We start from the raw sequence: 12458 nt of genomic DNA, 5'->3' as shown, positions 1-12458 counted from the left end.
CGTGTCTGCCTCTGTGTGATCCCATGGAGTTACCTACCAGGATCCTCTGTCCAGGGGATTTTCCAGGCAAGAATGCTGGAGTGGGTTGCCACGCCCTGCTCCAGGGGATCTTCCCGACCCAGGAATAGAACCCAGGTCTCCTGCATTGGCAGGCAGATTCTTTACCACCATCAGGGACTCTCACTATCAGCTATTATTTTCATTTCATTTCTCTTTCTACTTCTATCCTTGAACAATACAGATTCTTGGGAATTTTAATGTTTTGTGAAGCACTTCTGCACTGGAAGGGAAGGTGTAAATAAACAAGGAATAAGGCAATCAAGTACAAATTAAACAGTAGCAGGAGGCCAGTGTCATAGCCGAGCACAAGCTCAGTGAGGCAAGGGCCCCTCAGGCTGGCCCGCCGCCTGTGCCAGTGTCACCGGCTAGCCCCCTGCCACGGTTCTCCAAGACTGTCCCCGCCCTTGCTATGCAACTCCCTCACTCACGTTAGAATAATCTCATTCCCGCCACTGCTTCTGGACCCCTCACTAGGATGGGCTGAGGCCCAGCTGGCAGTCCTGCTCCTCCTCAGGACGCACCTGGGCTGGCGGTTCACCCCCCACCCCCAGGACAGAGTCCTCTGCCTCGCCTGGAAACCAGGAGTGAAAACACACACGCACAACTCTCTCTAACCCGCACAACTCTCTCTAACCCGACTGTGATCCTTCAGATAGAAAAATCTGGACTGAAACTATTCATTCAGATTCCCATTCCCCTCCCATACAAATCCAAGTCAAAATGAATGGTTCTGCTGCTGCAAATAACAGTTTCTGAAAAATATGAGTTTCTCTGAGAAAGCTTTTTAAACCACATTATAAACCTATAAAACATGTGGCTGAACGGGGGTTGGAGGTGGGGTGACTGGCCTCAGAAGTGGAGCCCAACACAGACAGTGTGGCCACGGTCAAAATCAAAGTGCGGCTGTTGAGGCAGCGTCTCCCAGGACCGCCTGGCCCCTGTTCCCTGGGTTCCCTTCCTGCTGTCTCTGCACTTGCAGATGGGTTTACCCCGAAGTTACGATGCTTTGGATCATGGCACGAGGTGTGAGATTTAAGGACTGTTTTTCTGTCCTTTCTTATTTTTTTGCACTTCATCTGCTGAACAGAAGAGGCCAGAATTTACCCTCAACCTTGAGCACATGAAAAATATTATAGTGCACACGCTTTTCTATGACGGATTTGTTCACTTTATCATTCAGCAAGCAAATAATGAAAACATTAGGGTGCAGCTGGGGAAGGATGTCTTTTCTCTAGAAGATTCTATCACACACCTATCTTTTCTCGTGGTTGCTGTTTCACAAGTCCGAATCTCATGTGTCAGGTGTGTTAGAAGTAAGGCACACCTGTTGTACTTCCATCAGATGCAAAGGTCAGTAACCACTGGCTGACAATAAAAACCCAGGCTGGTGCTTCTTTACAGAATCATGAAGTACAAGTCTCTCTACTAAAAATGAAGAAAGGATTCTGACTTCCTAATGAGCTGCTCTTGGGACTTTTAATTTGCCTTATTAACATGTCAATTCTGCATCTACAGCGTAAAACTGCAAAGCCGAGAAACTGGAAACACGGGTTAGAAGAAAATTAGTAAGAACCCAATTAGTTTACTCTTTACTGGCTCAAATGTTCTCTATTCCTTATCTTTCCCTCTAATATTCCAATTGCTCTACAGGTTGAAAGAGACTCTCAAGGTGCCTTTGATTATCAGTGGCCTTTGCTTTGATATTCTTCTTAAATGGTATGAGCTTCAGAAATATAATCATTTTTCCTTTCTATTCTTTCAACAAATTTTACCTGCCTGCGTGCCAGGGAAGGGGGCTGAACAGAATATCAAAAGCCTGCCCTCGGGGGGACTTACAGAAGGGCTTGCAGGTAAGACTCCAAAATTGTAATGTGTCAAGATATAAATAGTACTTTAGAGCTTAGAATTGGGGTCCCTGACTTAGTGAGGCAGGTCAGGAAAGCACTCAGATGTCAGGGCAGAAGGAACAAGCTGCCTTGTAGGAACAAGCACTTTCGTGTGTGGAGGGCTGACACAGTGGAGCAGGTTCTGAAGGGGTGGAGAGCTGATGAGCAGGAAGGTGGGATCAAAGATGGCCCACTGTTGAGTTAGGGGTGTCATGGAAGAGTCTGGGGATGGGGGATGGGGGTGGAAATGCATTCAAGAGGCTGCATTTGGAGATTTTGAGATAAAACCAATAGGATTTGGTGATAAGTGACAGCCATGGAGGTCTGAGACAGGGGTCTGAGATGTGTCTCGTGGGTCCTAGGTGTGTGTGGAGAAGTCGGGGGACTCTCCCTGGGCAGGCATGGTGGAAGGGGAGCCCTTCCAGCATCTGTGCAGCTAGATTCTGAGGAGGGGAGGACGCAAGGGGCCTTTGAAAAAGTCCATTTAAGAAGAGAATGCTTTGGACTTTGGAATGATGAGGAAAGGGTTTAATTCCACATGACATTTTCTGGGTAACTGAAGGTAAAACTAGAAACCTTTCTGGAACACATGGGTCTACATTATTTTGAATTAAACTGATTATTCTCTATTGCCCCAGTGACGATTTTATTATTAGGGACAGTCTTGTAAGGTATAAGGTAGAGACTAGGCTTTTTTTTTTTAATCAAAGTGACTCCCAGATATAACTTAAACCTTGCTTTTATAAATAAATCCCTGCTAGTAAGCTTTTTTCCTGATCATTTTCTTATTTATCCTAAAGTGGAAGGAAGAAAAAAAAAACCCAGTTAAAGACATGTTCTGGTTCGTTGCTGACATTTCCTGGATTTGCCTGCCTTACATTCAGCTGGCTCTTTCTCTCCATTCTTGCCTCAAATACAGGCAGCCTAAAGAGAGACAAGACACAAAAAGAGAAAAATGGAGAGACAGCGGGCGAGGAGAGGAGGCTCTGAGCTCCTTCCTGGGCCGAGCTGTGCAGGGAAGCCGCATGGTGGTGGGCTGGCAGGCAGCGAAGGACTCCGCAGGAGAGGAGACCAGGGCCGCCGGCCACCCCCATCCTCCGCAAGACCAGCCTGGGGCCAGGTAATTAGTTTAAGCCTCAATTCCCCACCCCACCCCCAACAATAAACTGGGAACAATACCCAGATGGGGAAAAAAGGAGGAGGATGGAGAATCTTTCAAGAAAATTAACAAGAAAAACAAACCAGGAGTCTCCCCAATCAACCCAGAACATGGTTGACAATGAAGGGAAAAAAAAAAAGAGTTATCTGTTTAAATGACGTGGAGGGGATTCCTAAGACACTGTATAAAAACGGAAGGGAAAAAGAAGGCCCAGCAGCGTTCCTGGGACAGCCCCGAACAGGAGAGCCCTGTGGGCCGGCCGGGAAGGCTGGGCACTCGGCAGTGCAGACGCGGGAGGAGGAAGCCTGTGAAGCACGCGCTGCCAGCGCCTGCACCCGCACTGCTGCCGTGTTCGTGCACTGGTTTTGAACATTTATCTTTTCATTACAATAGCATTTTTTAAAAACCGGCCAGGCACATTCTTTTTCTTAACCACTTTTTTTTCCTCCATCGATAATGTTCTCTAAACATGTACTAGTATTAGTACAGGTCCGAGTAATTATTTCTACCAAGGTGCCCACAAAGTTGAAAGTTTTAATTACCACATGTGGTATGAACTTCAAATGTGGCTGTGGTGGGCACAGTACTGGCTGTTCACTGTGGGTTTTAAATGCTCTATAATTTCCTGTCTAACTCTAATTCTCTTGTGTTTATAGTCTCCAAGTTCAGCAATAACACATTTACAGAGGCAAAGTCAAAGCGATACAAAGCAGGTTTCCCAAGAAAATACATCCACTCACCACGATTTAAGTTAAAACCAGTCTTCATCCCCACCCCCTTCTAGAATATTAAAGTATATAAAAGGCTGGGTTCAACCATTTTTCTCCTGCTCTTGAATTGTATATTGTTACGTTAACATGTATTCTTCATAACTCCACTTAAGAGAAAGTCAATACTGGCCTCACTAATGAAGTTTCTTTGGTTTAACCAGACTTTGGTTTTTTCCTGAAACATAGTTGCATTTTTTCTACCCACAGGTACATATACTCCATTAAAATAATTCTAATCAGAGGCTTTCTTTGATACCTGGAGAAGAAAGCTGTAACTCTGTAGAGAACATTATATAGTTTGTCTAAGGGGAGTCTCCACATGGTAGGAAGAAAAGGGATGTGTGCCCTTTAAGAAGTTAGAAAGGAGGTTTGAGGCAGTAATTAGCACGTTTGCTCTGAACAGCACCTGAGAACCTGAGAAAGGCCAGCCCAGCGGGAGGAGGAGCACTTGGCAGCCCAGTGAGAAGAAAGACAGGCTTTTCTCTAAGTGCACAGATAAATGCTTATACACAGAGTTTAAAAGAAGACTACATACTAGCTTATTTTTTACCCCTTGCTCAAAGAGTGGATTGGCTCGCAAGGAGAAATGACTGCTTTCTGAATCTAAAAAGGCATCTTTTAAAAGAAATTACCTGTTAGGAAAGTGACTCCCACTCCTTTCCAAGGCTCCTCCAACCCAGGAGTTGGGTCTATGCATCTAGAGAGGTGCTTGTGTTTAACTGTTTTATCATTTCAGTGCAGGAAAGATGGCTTCCTTTAACAACATCTCAAACCTGCCCAGCTTATCCTGGAACTTCTATCTTCGAAGACCTTCCAGACTCTGGGAGATCTTTCCCCTTATTCATGGCCTCTCTCCCTACTTGCATTTGTTTTATCCCTTCTTGACCAGATCTGCCTCTACCTCATCCATCCCCGACTCCCCAACGGAACAACGGAGTTCTTTCTGCAAGTCCAGATCTTGCCAGGCAAGGCCACCCTATTCCTGGAAGCAGCAGGTTCTTCAAGCAGAGGGCAGCTTGAACAGGCACAGAGGGCAGAGGCACTTGTACACAGGGACACAGTGCCAGCAGAAAGGAATTTTAAAAAATGGGGTCGTCTTGGCATATTTAAGCACATTAAGCCGGTACAATCATGCACAGGGTCACTGGTCTCCACATCCAAGAGCCAGATCCCACCAACCCTGTGAGTGAGCTGCACGGGGCCACTTAGTGAGACAGGGCCTATTCTTCCCAGAAACCTCACACTGGAAGGGAAAACTTGGTCCAAACCTAGCACGGAAACTTTGCGACTGAGTTAGCCGAGCAGCTGACGACCGAGCTTTAGTCAACTAGCTGAACGCTGAGTTTTCAGGGTCGATTCCAGTCTGCCGCCTGCCCTGGCATCACCACCATCCAGAAAGACTGAACGTGCAGCAGCCCCGTGTTTCTTCCACCCAAGGAAGTCCAACAGCTATTGGCTCAATCCACCTTCATGGATGTGGACACTTTTCTTCTTCAAGAGCAGGAAGATACTCAGCAAGAAGCCACTGGTCACTTCAGCAGATGGAAGAAATGGGAATTTGGAAATTATATGGCCAAGGTCACAATTAGTTAAATTCAACAACTACCTTCGCCACCACCATTTTGCCATTTTTTAATGTCAAGTGACTGCTGGACATATTTTATCCCTACAACAATCTGACAAGGTAGCTCAGTTTCTACCTCCACTTCATAGGTTAAGAAATTAGGCTGGCAATGGGAATTTGCTGTATGGCTCAGGAAACTCTGTGTCAACCTAGTGGGGTGGGATGGGGAGGGAGACAGGAGGGAGGTTCAAAAGGGAAGGGATATATGTATACCTATGGCTGATTCATGTTGAGGTTTGACAGAAAAAACAAAATTCTGTAAAGCAATTATCCTTCAATTAAAAAATAAATTTAAAAAAATGAAATGATGGGGGAAAAAGACTAGAAGAATAATTAGGCTGGGATAGGCTAAAGTGACTTGTGTTCTGTTATAATTTTCCAAGAACTCAATCCTTATCAATATTTGGATGAAGGAAAAAATGAGATCTACAAAATTCTGTAACCATTAATGCTCCCCAACAATCTCTTTCCGTGTTTTCAGAGGCATCAGTGGGGTAAATCCGAGAGCCTCTTCCATTCTCCACTGGTCCCTGTTCTCGGGGCAGCCTGTGAAGTGATGTGATGAACAGGGATGCGGTGAAACGTGGTTCCACCACATATATGGGTTTTCTTCCATGAGTGAGATTACAAAAGACAACAGAAAATGGGGCTACGCAATTCCCAAGTCAAAGTAAGGAGCTAAAGGCAACAACTGGTATTCGATGCCTGTGTGTATGTGTGTCTCTCTCAGTGTGCGTTTCTGGATCATTTCCTGGGCTTCGGAGAGTTAAATGGGAAGGTTGTGAATGGAGTGTCTTCCAGAACTGAGCGATGAGATCTTGTTGGCATATTCACCTTAAAAGGAAGTCTCTTTTTTCCAAAGTGGGGGTGGGGTAGGAGGAATTCCCCTGCTGGAGAGGCAGCGCGCGGAGGGGAGGGGCTTTCCTGAGGAAGAGGTCTGCAGCGCCGCAGGGCCTTGCCTGCCAGGAGGCAGCAGCAGCTCACAGGGACGCCACCTACTACCACACGGTGGCTTTGCGTACCGTTCCTCAGGGCTGCCTTTACAAGGCATTAATATGTTTTGATTCCTTCCAGAGAGAACTCTATCAAGAAACAAGCAAAGAGAACCATCTGGCAATTATCCTCTTCCTTACCTTAATCAGTTTAAAGCAATTTTTGAATGAAAAAATGAAGTCACTCTCAAGTAAACCAAGGACCTACATCTGACACCCGTCTGAGCCGAGATTTAAACTTCTTAGACTACTTTCCCAGTCTGGAACCACCTGGCACCTCCATGGAGCCAGTCGCAGGGAGTATGCCGACAGTTGTTAAATGAACGTACGTTTTCCTAACACTCTTCCACTAGCTGCTTAGCGAGACAGAGAAGAAATTAACTGCCTTCAGAGCTGATGTCACAGGAGAAAAGGCAACCCTCCTACACTGTCTGAAGGAATGTGAACTGGGGCTGCCACTCTGGAGAACAGGATGGAGGTTCCCTAAAAAACTAAAAACAGAGCGACCACATAATTCAGCAATCCCATCCCTGGGCACATACTCAGAGAAGACCGTAACTCGGAAAGATACACGCACCCCAATGTTGACAGCAGTGCGATTTATAACAGCCAAGACACAGAGACAACCAAAGTGTCTACAACAAGACGCCACACACACACACACACACACAGAGACAACCAAAGTGTCCATCAACAGATGAATGGATGGGAAAGACGACACACACACACACACACACACACACACACAGTGAAATATGACTCAGCCACAAAAAGAACAAAGTAATGCCATTTGCGGCGACACTGATGGACCCAGAGACTGTCGTACTGACTGAAGGAAGTCAGAGAAAGATAAGTACCGTGTGATATCGCTTCTAAGTACAATCTAAAAAAGGGTACAAGTAGACTTCTCTACAAAACAGAAACAGAATTACAGACGTAGGAAAGCAAACTCATGGTTACCAGGGGTGAGCCAGGGAGACACACCAGAGACGGCGTTCGACATACACGCACTGCTATACATAAAACAGATACTAATGAGGACCTCCTGTGGTGGCAGAGGGAATTCTGTTCAGTGTTCCGTAATGACCTATATGGGAAAAGACTCTAAAAAAGTGACTACATATATACACACGTATATGTGTAACGGAGTCACGTGGCTGTACACCTGAAATGAACACAATGTCGTAAATCAACTATATCCCAAAAGAGAGAAAGGCTGGCGTCACTGCAGTCTCCCCTCAGAATGCACCAGCACTTCAGACTCGAAGTCTGTTACTTTGCTGACCCTGGCTCAGGCATCTGCTTCTGTGGCAGCTCCTTACTTCCGTTCCCACGAGGCGCATTGCTTGACAGCAGTGTGTTGTGGATATATTCACATCTAGTGTCAGCTGTAAGCATACACAGACTACCTGGCTTCCTGGGAATTTTCTCTTCAGGCTGACTTCTACCCAATAAGCTTAATGACAGGAACACGTCTTTACTAAAATGACATGGGGGGACACCTCCTAGGACTGACATCAGCCCACAGTACTTGTTTTGTCTAAAAACCACAACTCAAAAGCCTCTAGGAATAGTCTGGAACCCACCAAGGAAGCTATCTGATCTCCAGTGAAGTTAATTTCACCCCAACAGTCCTCTGTCATCTTCCTATTTATAGATGAGAAAACCATCTAAGAGCCCTCCTGATGCCTCACTCAGGTGGTGCTCCTGAAGAAAGGGCTTTCACACATCTGACATTTCCAGGTAACCAAAGTTATTCAGACTGGGAAAAAGATGCACAGAAAAAGGCACCACCCTGAGGAGAAACTTTAAAGTTCTAAATTAAAGATCATCAGGCATAAAGCTTTAAAGCAGGAAACAGCCATACCACCAATACAAGAAATAAAATTAAAAAGAATAAATTAAAAAAATTTAAATATCCAATGTCATGAGACTGTAGTGAAACACACACTCACATGGATGAGCGTAGTTTGCTATGATCCTCTTCAGTTAGACCACAAGATAATGCCTGTCAAAAACCATAAAATGGCCACTTTTTGATTCAGTAGTGGACATCTTAAAAATTTCCCCTAAATAAAACTCTATGAATAGAAATGTATACTCATCTGTTTGCAATAACAGAGGAGCCTGGCACGCTGCAGCCCATGGGGTCACAAAGAGACAGAGAGGACTGAGCGACTGAAGAATACAGACAGGAAACTAACCGGAACCTCCATGTCCAACAAGAACACCTGCAGAAATTACAGTGCATTAAAACAACAAACAGTAACACTGCTATTATTTACCTTTATGTAGATAAGTAGCGCCTTTATAAACGGTATTTCATATGTGCACAACGGGGGAGTAAGGCTGGGAACTTCGACCCCAGGGACCCTGCCAGGTGCCTCCTCCAGGCCCCAAGGCCAGTCTGCCCGGTTCTCTCTCCGGCTGCCCTCCTCCATGTCTCCTGTGAGTGCAGCTGCCTCAGACCCTCAAAAGGCAAGTGTCCGTCCACGGACACAACCTCGGAGCCCAGCGGACCATCTGGTAAAGTGCATGCACTCTGTCTAGTCTCAATTCAATACACAGAAGGCTTAAGCTACATCCTGGAACTCTGAGAATATGGGTGCCTCCGTGTACCACAGGGCCTTTTTCAGACCCACCTATCAACCAGCCCTTCCTCACCGTAACTATAATTCGGTATTCCACTGTGCTGTCCATAACGTCAGTATCTTGGAAAAAATTATTCAAAAACCCAAACCAGCAAATTTCCCCTTCTGCCCCACCCCATCCCTCCACAATCATATTTTAGGCAATGATTACAATGATAAGCTTAATTTCTTTCTTTGACACCTTTTCAGGGTTCGCTACATGAGATTTTTAAAAAATGACACAGATCTCATGATTTCCTATTTCCCCTCCACTTTCTTGCAACTTAGATTTAAAAGTTTTCTAGTTTTCCTATTAACTCAAAAAGCTAAATACAATCAACAAGTCTTCATTAAAGAGGCCTGGAGTGCTGACTCCTGTGAACTGCTCTCGTACCAGCATCTTCGGTCTGCTACGCATCAGCCACAAAACGGGACGTCGCCCTTCTCTTTCTCAGCCTCTCTGTGGTTGCTGCCCTGCTCACACTCACACGCCCACTGACCTCACTGGCTCTTACCTGCCAGGCTGGTCAGTTTCTAGATGCTATGAACTTTAAATTCTAAAACGTTGTTAGCATATGCCCACTCCTCTGATTCCTTCACCACCCCTTCTTCAGCCCTTACCATCTCCTGTATAAATTAAAGCCACAGCCTCTCACACCTGGTCAGCTTGCTCATCTCTCCCCACGTCCTTCCTGAATCTCTTTCATACACACACACCTGATCATATGATACACGCTTAGAAACTGTCAGTGGTTTTGCGTTGCCCATAAATTAAAGGCTACGACAGAGGCCTCTGCCATCCATACACAAGACACATATTGACTATTTTTGGTGGGAGACAGAGTGTGGCTGTCCCGAATCATTCCATGAATTATTTTGCGTCTCTGTTTATAGGGCTGACCCGTCAAAAATGCTTATTCAAAGAACCTTATTACTAGGTAGACTCTTTACTGTGGCCTTAGGTAATCACTATCAACACTGACCAACCCACAAGAATATTAATGCTTTTACTGAGTGTGCAGGCAGATTTTATTCTCTTCCTTCTGCTCCTCTCCTTTGAGGAGTCTAACTCCGGAGGGTGTTCATGTGGGCTAAAGCTATTTCATGAGACAGTAATTAATACTTCACCTTACATACCAGAATCCCTGCTCCCCTCAAACGAGAGCCTCCCACAAGAGTAATAAAAATGAGGAGAAACTGTTTGTTTTATGTGCGGGGCCACTTTGCTATCCAGGAGGATATGTTCTGGACACTGTCGGGACGAACCACCAATTGTGCTAGTATGAAACGATACAAACCAGCACTGAGTGAGTTCACAAAGGGAATACATCTCCGCCAAAACAACACGCGAGAATGGCGCTCGAGGGCAGACGCCAGCCCACGGCACAGGCCGAGCCCTTCTCCAGGCGCTCTCCAAAGAGCACCTTGTTTCACGCTCAAACTGATTTACGGCAGGTGCCGTCTGCTTCCATATTTCACAGGTGAGGAAAGTCAAGTACAGAGGTCAGTGGCTTGAGCAAGTGACCAGCTAGGAAATTCCCCAGAAGCAACGTGATTCCAGGGCTGACCTACCCCCTCCACACAGCCCTCAACACACACGCGCATGCACGGTGGCTGAGCCACACGGCGAAGGCAGGAAGGGGAGGAGGGTCTTTGGGGGCAACCAGTAAGCTGACTGGATTTTCCCTTCTCAGACTTCTTTCCAATACATGGGAAGATGGGAAGAAACTGGCCTGCACCTGTGACCTTCAGGGTCCTGTGAAACTGGCCTTGGCGTAGGGAGGGCAGGGCTGGGGGGCGTGGATGCCGCACCTCCGTCGTGCAGGAGTTGTGTGGGGCGCCGCACTGCTTTCTGCAGGAAGCACGCAGGCCTCCCTGAGGCCAGGAGCCCCTGCACATGCTTCTGTTCGCACCCCAGCCCTGGGGCCGGGCCGAGACCCCCTCACCTGCGAGGGACAGAGGTCCTCAGCTCACCCTAATGTCAGATTCTTGGCTTTCTGACAAGGACTCGGACACCTGCTGAACTGAAATGAATACTTAACTTTTATGTGCTATTTGATCCTGTGAGCTCTTTAACATTAACAATATACCTAGTTTAACCTCTCAGGGATGAATTATTCGGCCTAATATACAGTGACCTGTCAGTATTCTTATTTACGGTCCTTTAGCATTTTCAAAGAATAGTCTGAGCTTTATAAGTTTTATTTAAAAATCAGGGGTAAAACTTCTCTCATCGTCCCTCCACCCCTAAAAGAAATAAAGAAACAGACCGTAGGAAAACTCTTCCAATGTGTAAGGTAATATAAGCAATAAGATTAAAAACTTCCAAGTTTCACAGGAGAGTCCCTAGAATTCAGAAAAGCCAAATTCTGAAAGAAAATTAACCCTTTCTCTGGAGGTTTGGTCTCAAGGCCATCATGTAGGAATAGAAAAAAAGATATCTATCACACGGATAAAATGTTAAGAAGAATAGGAAATAAGATAATTACACAACCTTCCGCTGCGTGATAACACGGCAACAGAGAGATGAACAAACCTTGGTGCCTTAATGTTACCACGGACAGGCTGTGCCAGCTGTGGTGACTGGGGGCTGGGGGTGGTGGTGTGTGAGGAAGACAGAAGAGGAGGAGGAGGACAGAGAGTAATGCAGGGATGAGGGGGATGGAGAGGAGCGTGCGGGGCGGGGCAGGGGCAACGGCAGGCACAGTCATAGGGGAGGCGGGGGGCTGGAGCCAAGGGCAGAGGCCAGGAGTCAAAGGACGGCTCAGGAGGACCCGCGCTGGTGGCCGCGCCCTCGCGAGGCTGCTAGCTTACAGAGCACACAGACGGGATTCAGGGAGAACACGGGAGAATGTCTTTATTTTAGGGATAACAGGAGAAACTAACCAACCCGTTTTTGACATTTTAACATGCAGTCACATGTTCAAGGTAATCAATGCATTAGTACTTTTACACTTGTCAAATTATGTTTTTTGTCACAGTTTAAAGTAAATTAAGGGGGATGTTAGCCTGTTAGATGTAAGAGGGCAATTGTTACTGCCCCTTATTTAGTTACACACACTCAGAAATGTAAAGAGAGCGAAAGCCCTTTGTACAGGAATGTTCTAGCTTTCAGCTATTTTCAGGTTAGTGTAACTGAGGCTTACAGGGAGAGGAACAAGTGTGTTTTGAAGACTTTGTATTATTTCGCGAAAATATCACACTTGTCAAAACACCTGATAAATACCTGGGCCAAAATGGGTCTTTAGTCAAACACACGTGGCCTCATCTCACATGGCGGGACTGAGGACATGCCGAGCAGACCGGAGCTGAAGGCGCCACTGAACCTGAGGGGAAA

General features: G+C 46.1%; 1 protein-coding gene across 3 annotated transcripts in view; it reads right to left on the bottom strand.

Annotated features, from left to right (window-relative positions):
• The window catches only part of TCF20 (transcription factor 20), a 94078-nt gene that overhangs the window by 26182 nt on the left and 55438 nt on the right, over positions 1 to 12458 (bottom strand). The gene's annotated exons all lie outside the window — the stretch shown is intronic.

The sequence above is a fragment of the Bos mutus genome, chromosome 5 (genome assembly GCF_027580195.1).
Source record: "Bos mutus isolate GX-2022 chromosome 5, NWIPB_WYAK_1.1, whole genome shotgun sequence".
In the NCBI taxonomy this organism is placed as follows: domain Eukaryota; kingdom Metazoa; phylum Chordata; class Mammalia; order Artiodactyla; family Bovidae; genus Bos; species Bos mutus.
Note: the sequence above shows the minus strand (reverse complement) of the source record. Positions and strands in the feature narration are given on the sequence as shown.